The following is a 9,934-nucleotide window of genomic DNA, read 5'->3' on the forward strand; positions in this document are numbered from 1 at the left end:
GGATGAAAGCTCTTGAGAGGGATTTTCTTGCTCTTGGGCGGGCTTGGGGCTTCATAAATCGGGTGACGGAGGGATGATTCAGGTGTTTTTCTCATCTCTGCTATGAAATCCCCCTGCAAACATGTCTCCAGCAGGAGAAACACAAGCCCAGAAGCACCATCACAAAGTGGCAGTCATGCCAAAAAGGGCTCCACCTCTCCTCCCACCCTGATGTGCAGGTGGCAGGTCTTGCAGGGCAGATGTGGCACTGGGAGTCTCCCTACAAACCCTCTCTGCATTTACCCTCTGGATAGATGGAGAGACTGGAAGAACCAGGGCTTAGCAATTGGAATAATTTCTGGGCACAGGGAAACCTTGCATGCCACGTGTCAACCCCCGTGACATCCCTGCCTGTCACCAGGCTAATTGGGGAGGCAAGGCTTCACTGGATCTCCTCTTCCTGGGCAGTGCTGGGAGCAGCCCAGATAAGTTGTTGCCTGTGTGATGCTCGGTCCTGCCCCAGTGATGTTTATTTCTGAGCCTCATGACATCCTGGAAATGAACTAATCCCCTTTTGATAGATGGGGAAACTGAGGCACATCCCGCTGGGGTGACCCGTTCTCCTCAGAGACATCCAGCTTCATAATGTCCTTGTCAGGGCTCCAAGTGAAGGCCTTTCATGTTGCCCTCAGGAATAGAGGGAGAAAAGATCGATATCTCCCATGGATGTGTGGAAATTTGTGGGACACCATCACATGGAGAGGACAGAGCTGGAGTCCCTGGAAAACATATTGCATCTTCCCAAAAATTAGAGAACTGGAAGTCAGAGCTGTGGCTTGGACCAAAGAGAATTATTACTTCAGAGCAGAGCTGGGAGACCTGCATCTCAATGCAAAGTTGTCCTGAGGCCTTGAGAGAGGCCAGTCTTGCTGGTTTGACACAGAAAACCTGTCATGTGTCCTCAGACTTTTTTGGGCAGCTGCATTGGGTAACCGTGCTTGGCAGCTGGCCAAAGTTCATCCTGAACCTGGGTGCTACAGAAGAGGTACCCTCCTTGGGGAGCTCCAGAAGATGCTCTTCACCTGATGTCCTGCCAGGACAAGCGAGGGCTTTCCCATGGGCTAGTGGGAATTTTTAAGATGAGCATCTTTGGGATTGTGTACAATCTGTGGAGGAGGCTGGTCCTGCAGAGGAGGCATCTGCAGCATTCATGCAGCCGATGCCCCCTGTTCCATGCATGGGTGAAGAGGAGCTGACCTGGGCAATGCTTCATATGCCTCTTGGCTGGATGCCTTTCCTGTGAAACTGAGGTGCATCACATCCAGCTGGCAAGCAGGTAGGGAGCTTTGACTCAGCTGGGCTTGGCTCCAGCTCTGAAACTCCAACCCGATCTCTTGTGAAAACCTACTCTTCTCGCTGGACGGAATTTGCTGGATGAACCTCAGGTCTTTCTGTATCTTTTTATAACTCTGTTTGGGTGGAGAAGGCTGAGACACCTCGTAAAAGTCCCTACCAGAGAGAAAAGGGGTGCGTGTGCTTGGTTAGACAGTCTGTATGAAGGTGCCAAGGGACATCAAGGTGAGGTCCACCTCTGAAGGCCACCACAGGGTGGGACATCAGCTGTGCTGATCTGTCCTGCTTCTGCTACCACCCATCCCTTTATTTTGGAGGGGGACCATCTCTTCCCCAGGGCCAGCAGCTCTGTCCGTCCCTCCTGTAGCTGTGCCAGGCTGGAGGCCACTGGCATGACCATGAGGAGGGAGGAGGTGAGCAGGGAGCTGGGATTTGGGGGGATCTATTTCCATCCCTGCCCTTGACGCAGCGCGGAGCCCTGGACACCCTTAGGTGTTATGCAACCACTTGGCATCAAAATACCGACGTCAAGAGGCTTTAATTAGCAGCAGGAAAGCGTTTCGGGGACACTGTGGGTGGATGCTGTGCCATGGGTGCCCCTCCCTGGGGCTGGGAAGGGTGAGGTATCACTGTGCCCCTCTGGCCCCCCAAAGCACCCAACGACTGGTGCAGATGGCCAAAGCAAAATGTGACCAACATGTGTAGGGCTTTATTCCTTTTTTTCCCCCAGTCTCCTGAGGTTTGTCATGGGGATTCCCAGAGCCAGTGGGTGACACCACATTCAGCAGGATGGAGAAAGGGGCCAACAGGACCCTCCTGAAGTTCACCAAAGGCAAAATGCCGCATCCTGGGACAGGCTTGATGCCTCCATAGCAGGATCCAGGATCACCACAGGGGCATATCTGGAGACCACATCCCATTTGGGGCTCCCCCCAAGAGAGGTCTTGGTATACTAGGGCCAGCCCAAAAGATCCACTGGGCTGACAGGGATGCACTCAGCTTAGCAGGGTCTGTCTTCTCAGCGGGAAGGAAGGGGAAACCACACCTGTCCCCTAGCTGGGGGAAGAGGTCATCATAGCTGCCAATATTCACTTCAAGGCAGGAACGAGCAGATTTTATGTATTTGCATACTGAGATCTATTTGCATATTGTATTGAAATAATTAATGCCTCCCAATGTCTTAGGAGGACTATCCTGGTTGCTTTGCTCAAACTCACCAGAAACCGAACATTTTCTACTCTGCTTGGAGCAAAAGGCTTGCAAGGCTGGGCAGAATTCAACCCCAGGGAGAAGAGAGATCAGCTCCTGCTGAATGCCTCTGGCTCCATGGCCACAGCAGGGTGATACACACCCACGAATAAAGCACGCAGAGCCTCAGGTTTGATCACACTCATGAGGGTGATCTGAAACAACTGATGCTATTTTATTCCCCAGTGAGTCATTGGTCAAAGGTAATCTCATTCTGCAGTGCTTTCATGCTTCCTTCTTTTATGAGGAGGATGATTTTCTTGAAACTGTGGCTCAGGCAGGACTTTTTGGGCATAATTAGGATTTTACTTTGGCATTCATCATTCCCAGACATTTGTTTGCCTTGAAAGTCCCCTGCAAAGCGTGCTGGGGGGCTGCTGGTGTCGAGGTGCCAGGATGCCTGTGTCTCCTGAGCTCATCAGGCTCCCTGCTTTCTGCTGGAAATCACAGCCCCATGGAGAGCCCATAGGGACACAGCACTGGCCAAACCACCTGATGGTGGATGCGAGACAGCTGGGGAGGTTGCAGGGATTCTCTGATGACAGGGCGCTGACCATCCTGTGGTCACAAAAACTGGGTGGAGGTGGTGGGATGGTGGTGGTGGACAGTAACATCTGGAAACGCACCAGGTAGCCCAGCAAAACACCCACACGCCCGTGTCCTGAGGGGACCAGGGAGCGTGTGTGGGCTGAACCCCTGTAAAACCTCAATTACCAGTCTCCGAAGGGGCTGCCTTTGCGTGGGATGTGAAGAGAGCTGAGGGGCTGGGGATTTTCAGGCTGCGATTTGGACTCAAATCCAAGTGATCCGAGTGATGCAGGGCGGGTATTTTTGGTGTCCTGGGTGCTGTGGGGATTCCCCGTGCAGCCAGCTCCCAGAGCTGGGCCTCTGCTCCTTGCAGCGGGCGGCCTGGGACGTTGCCATCCTCTAGTGGCTGCCTCCAGAAGCACAGCGGTGCCTCCAGGGCCTGCGGGCCTTGTCCTTCCACGGATGCTCCCCGTCTCCCTTCCCCCGTGGGCACAGAGGCCAGGGGCAGCTCCTCCTGCCCGCGGGTGGCACGGTGCCCACCCCCCAGGCTCTGGGAACCTGTCTGTAAAGCTTGTTGCTGTTTTGGCTACGCTTTGCCCGGGGTCGGGCACGTTCTTCTGGTACAAGAGAAATGGGGCTGTGGCAGTACCGAAGTGTGAAGGCCACAACACCGCCCTGCAGAGCTTTCCAGTATATTTAACCCATCACCATCCCCACGGGCTCAGGAGAGAGACCCAAACCCCAACTTCACTGTGGGCAGGTCTCTGTATCCAGACCGATACCTGCAGGACACCAAACTCCTCTGTGGGATACACATCTTGGGCCCGGCTCGTCAAGGTGGGGGTGGATTTGGGGGCCAGTTACTCTTTCCATTTATCCAGATAATTTCCTATGGCCTGTCTAGAATGAGGAGCTGTGTGGCAGGAGCAAGGGGATGGAAGACAGATTTCTGCAGGAGGGAACTTCAAAGCAAATGAATATTACTGTAGTTTTATTGTTGTTTTCTTTTCTTTGTGCTTGGAATCCTGAGAGCCCCGTTTGCCTGGCCTGCCATCCTCTCCCCAGCGTGACCCTTTCTCATGGCAGGATTTCCCTCAGCAATGGACACAGCTGTCCTAGCTGCCACAGACCCACCCTTTGCTCAGGCACCAATGGAGAGGGATATAGGAATTGGGGGAAGGAGGGATGGGAGACTGATCATGATGCATTTTATCTTGCACAAAATTATCCTGGTCCATGAAAGGACAGCTTAGGAATCACAGAATCACAAGGTTGGAAAAGACTTCTAAGATCATCAAGTCCAACCATTCCTGTCCTAAGATAAACCATATCCCTAAGTACCTCATCTACCCTATTTTAAACACATCCAGGGAAGGTGACTCAGCCCCTCCCTGGGCAGCCTGTTCCAGGCCCCAACAACTCTTTCAGTAAAAGATTTGTCTCTAATATCTAATCTGCCCCTGCCCTGGCCCAGCTTCTTGCCATTTCCCCTTGTCCCATCTCCTGTCCCCTGGCTGAAGAGACCATCGCCCACCTCTCTACACCCTCCCTTCAGGTAGTTGTAGGTGGTGATAAGGTCTCCCCTCAGCCTCCTCTTTTCCAAGCTAAACACCCCCAGCTCCCTCAGCCGCTCCTCATAGGATTTGCCCTCCAGCCCCTTCCTCAGCCTGGTTGCCCTTCTCTGGATTTGCTCCAGGCCTCAGCAATAAAATCAATTAATAGAAAAGTTATTATAGAAACTAATTAAGAAAAATACTCCAGGGATATAGATGATGTTGGCTGGTATCTCCGGTGCTTTTTCTTACTCCCTGACTTGTGTGAGTGTTCAGAGGGATAGACCTTCATGCAAGAAAAATGTCTGGTCCATTCAGCTGTGTAGAGAAGGCTCAAAAGATCGGATCTGATGGTTCAAAAGCAAGAAGACAGATAAAAAATAACCCCAAACCCAAACAAGATATTCTAACAACATGAAAATTCCTGAGTTAGTGTCCCTGAGGTCTGTACATGCTGGTCTGTCCATCTTGCTGATCTTAACTGTTGTTAGGCAAAGCAGGCTTTCAGACTGTTCACAGCTTTTCCTGTATCTGCAGTTCTGATGTTTCGTGGCTTCGATGGAAATCTGCTACCCTCCAGCTGCCTCTCACTAGATTACAGTCTCTAGCTGCACTTCTCACTGAGCACCAGCTCTGCTGTGAGCAAACCAGAGAGCTCTGCAATGATATTTCCATCAGGTCAGTCTTTGCATTTGGGACTGCATCCTGGGGAGTTTTTGGTGGTTTTAACCCACACTGGGGGCCTATCAGTCATGGCCCTGCTTTTCCCAGGGCTGAGAGGACTGCTCTGTGCAGAGCTTTGTTTGTGCAGTGCTGAATTAATTCGGTAGCACTGTCCCCTTGCTACATCCCAAAGCACTGCTCTTATTTCAGGGAGATGCCACCTTCCATGACCCAGGCATGATTTCACTGTAATTCTACATGCAGCATCATTTCTGGGAAGACTGATGCTCCAGGAGCTGCTCGTGGTCTGGAGAAGGCCACGGGCTTCTGAGATATTGGTGGTAAATGAAATGGATTAGTTTGCATACCTTCCCCACTTCTCCCACAGGTGACAACCTATGACACCAGTAACACAGGCTGTGGGGCAGCTGTGAAGGGCAACCCAAACATGTGTCTGATGGCTCTGGAGAAGGGTCTGAGAGGACCTCCACTCACTGTGGTTGTGCTCCTAGGGCTTTATCTGGAGGCTGTGGAGAGTACCCTGTGCTTTGTCCTGAGTGAGGAACAAGCTTCTCTAGTTTTTCAACACTGCTCCATCCATCCATCCATCCATCCATGCATCCATCCATCCATCCATCCATAACTCACTCCTTTCTGGTACCCCAGGGCAGCTCTGTTCCAGACCTGGTACCTATCATTAACATGCTCCTTGTTCCCTATTATTATAAAACTTTGCCTTTAATTCCTGATAACTCTGCCAGACTCCACGTTTTCTCCAGGCTGGCTGGCTGCCTCCAGGCTGAAATGTTTCTGGAAAGTTTCAGCTAAAATAGTTCAGCATTTTGCAATACTGAGATTAGGAGAAAAAAAAATGTAAAACATTTTGCCCCTTTTGGGTGGGGAGGGAAACTTCCAGCTGTTTTCATTCCTGGTGCATTGGGGGGGGGCTGAAAGTTGGGGGGTGGAGAAGGTCCTTGCCTTCACTGTTGTACCAGCAGTACTTGCCAAGGATGGGGCTCTGTCCTTGAGCAGCTCCTGTCCTTGGCTGGCAGCAAACTCCCCTCTGTTGGCCATGTGCCCGATGCAGCCTCCTGGCAGAGCAAGGCTGTGCCTTCCCTGTGCTGGATAAAGGGCTGGATGCAGCTGCCCTGAAGCTCTTTGCACCTTCCTGACATTCCTTTTCAGTCCCAGAGAAGTCTGTAATATGTGAATTCTACAGATGCAGTGCTATCTCCCTAAGGTTCAATCCAGGAAAAGCAATGTTGCTCACTGGAACAGTGCCCTGGGCAGCTTGTAGATTTAGCAGAGGACCTCCAAGACACTGGGGTCTTCTGGAACAGCAGCTAGAGGCAGGTGGGATACCCCAATCCCAATCCTACATAACTGGACCCCGACACAATTTACCCAAGCCCTAGTGTCCTAATCCATGCCCTGGAATGGTAGGATGGGACTGTAATGCTGTGCCAGCTTGAGTACAGAACATGTGGCCCTCAGTAGAGCATCTGGTTCTTCATTTTATCTCCTCTTTTACTCTATGAAAACATTTTGCTTCCCAAAAGCAAAGATGATGAAGGGCCTGGAGCATCTCCCCTACGAGGAAAGGCTGAGTGAGCTGGGGCTGTTCAGCCCAAAGAAAAGAAGACTAAGGGGGGACCTGATTAATGTTTATAAATATCTTAAGGATGGGATGCAGGGGGAAATGGGCAGCCCCTTTTCAGTGCTCTGTGGGGACAGGACAAGGGGCAATGGCTGCAAGTTGGAGCACAGGAAGTTCCACACCAACATGGGGAAGAACTTTTCCCCAGTGAGGGTGCCAGAGCCCTGGGACAGGCTGCCCAGGGGGTGTGGAGTCTCCATCTCTGGAGAGATTCCAGCCCCGTCTGGACGCCGCCCTGTGCAATATGAGCTGGGGAGCTGCTCTGGCAGGGGGTTGGACCCCATGATCTCTAGAGGTCCCTTCCAACCCCTGTGATGCTGTGATTCTGTGAACTCTCCTGTGGCAGCTTTGAGTTGACTCTGAGGGGATGTCCCTACACCCTCCAACACGAGGGGCTTGTGCTCTGCAGCGGGGGTGTGCAGGCAGCTGTGCAAATAACCACCTTTCACCTTCAGCTTGCACTGAAAAATCAAAGGGAATTTTGGGGCTGAGTCAGACAAAGTCAACAAACAGGACACCCTCCACTGAAAAGAGAGGCTGTGGAACTAAAAAAAGGAAACCTGACCCAAAACAAGAGTTGTTTTTATTTTGTTTCCAGCCTCTGTTTTGATTTAGTGTGGCTGGTGTGAATAAGCTGTGGCAGATGTTGACTTTTCTGAACAACCCCCCTCAACTTTTCTGTGGGTTTTTTCCCTTTTTTTTCTTTCTCTCCCTTCCAATCTGGACAGAGCAATTTGCCAAATTCACGAGTTCTCTTGGCCACTCAAATCTGGTGGCCAGCAGGGACAGGGAGGGGATTGTTCCTCTCTCTTCTGCCCTCATGAAGCCCCAGCTGGAGTCCTGTGTCCAGAGCTGGGGCCCCAGTGCAAGAAAGATGTGGGACTGTTGGAGAGGGTTCAGAGGAGCCACAGATGCTTAGAGGGCTGGAGCAGCTCCCCTGCGAAGAGAGGCTGAGTGAGCTGGGCTGGTTCAGCCTGGAGAAGAGAAGGCTGTGGGGGGACCTCATTGCAGCCTTCCAGTGCCTGAAGGGAGCAGAGAAACAGGAGGGGAATCAGCTTTTTAAAAGGGCAGACAATGGCAGGACAAGGGGGATGGATTAAAGCTAAAGGAGGGAAGGTTTAAATTAGATATTAGGGGGAAGTTTTTTCCAGAGAGAGTGGTGAGGGGCTGGAACAGGCTGCCCAGAGAGGGGGTGGATGCCCCGTCCCTGGAGGTGTTCAAGGCCAGGTTGGCTGGGGCCCTGGGCAACCTTGTGTAGCTCCAGGCCTGGAGGTTGGTGTCCCTGCCTGTGGCAGGGGGGTTGGAACTCTGTGATCCTTGGGGTCCCTTCCAACCCAGACCAGTCTATGATTCAATGATTTTTCAGTGGAAAAGGCAGTCTCAGCCAGGCCCCATTACATTAGGGTGCAGTGCTCACACAGGATGCAGGCACACACTTCTAGTACTGTCTTAGCTCTTGGACAAAGAGGGCATGGGAGGAAGGCACTGGTCTGTTGGATAGAGCTCTGACAGAGAGGGAAACTGAGGCAAGGTGTCCTGACTTGCTGGGTGTTTTTTGCTGGGTGTTTTGTTTCTTCTGCAAACTATTGCTTGGTCAGGGTGTTCCCAGGGAAGGGTCCATCCCAGGCTCTGGGCTGGGGCTTGCTGCAGGGTTAGCAGGAACCCAGAGTGATTTAAATGAACCCCAGGTGCTCCGGCAAGAGCAGGGTAAACACCTTCCCAGCTCTGTGAGCTGCTCAGAGTGGGAACTGAACAAGATAGGCATTGTGTGGTTGGCTTCCCCAGACACCTCTTCAGGCAAACTGACAAGGTTTGGGGCAGTGGAGGCAGGTGGCAGTCCACCTGCAGAACAAAATGACCCAGAAGACATGTCTGAGATTTTTCCTTTGTGCCATTGGAGCAGAGGATGCCCTCACAGCTCAAGTATATCTGCGCTCCTGTTCCATGCTGGAGGGTAAACAGGATGTTGATATAATTAGCTTTCCGGTCATCAACCCTATAGTAGCTCTACAGTGGAAAGAAACCTTGGCAGTGTTGGGCTGTTCCATTGCAGAAAGGTCCAGTGTCTGATTTCAGCCCCCTTGTTCTATGTCCTTCCAAGCTGGAGGTGGGAGGTCCCAGAGGTCTCATTCTTCACCTCTTTAACACTTCGCCTTCCTCCCTCATGTTTGAGCATGAGGTGGAGGAAAAGACTCTTCAAGCTTGGCACAAGTTAAAATGTGTTGGGACCTGTATTCTGAGAGGGTGGGCTCCCTGTGGACAGCATCTCTGGTGTGTGATGAGCTGCCTCCAGACTCTGCTGTTGCTGGAGAGAAGGTGGATGCTTGTGGGACAGAGGAGGAGACCTGCTCATCCCTTGCCAAGGGTTTATATGGGGATACAGGGCTGGTGGGAACAAGGGGCCCTGCAAGTTCCCCTGATTTGGGAAGGGAATGGTCTGTGTGTGCTAAAGGAGAGGTCAAGCTTTGAATCCTTCTTCTGGGGACATAAAATACCCCAAACTGTTGGTATGATGACGTCTGCAAGTGCAACAAGAATCACTGAAATCTCAAATAAACCAGCAAAGAACCATCCTCCCCCCATAATGCTGCATTTTAGGAGGATGCAAAACTGGATGTTTGCAGAACATCCAACCTTCCCTAATTCCCCTGGGCTGGGATAGGCAATGTATTCCACTGAGATACATATCTAGATGTTCTGTAAGTTTCAGGGAAGGAAGACAGGTCTGTCCAAATACTCCTGACTGGCTGAAGCCTGGAGGCAGTGGGCAGAGCCCTGTGCTGGAAAGGATTGCAGAGGCGTGTGTACGTGTGCATGGCTTCCCACCTATGTCCTTGGCTTGTGGCTAGACTGGGGTGGGAAAAGGGACAAAACCAAGCAGGATGAAAGTTCCTGGGGGACCCAAAAACACCCCTTGGGCCAGGAAGAAGCGTCCCAACCCCTGACATGAGAC

The sequence above is a fragment of the Gallinula chloropus genome, assembly GCF_964237585.1.
Source record: "Gallinula chloropus genome assembly, chromosome: 4".
NCBI classification, from domain to species: domain Eukaryota; kingdom Metazoa; phylum Chordata; class Aves; order Gruiformes; family Rallidae; genus Gallinula; species Gallinula chloropus.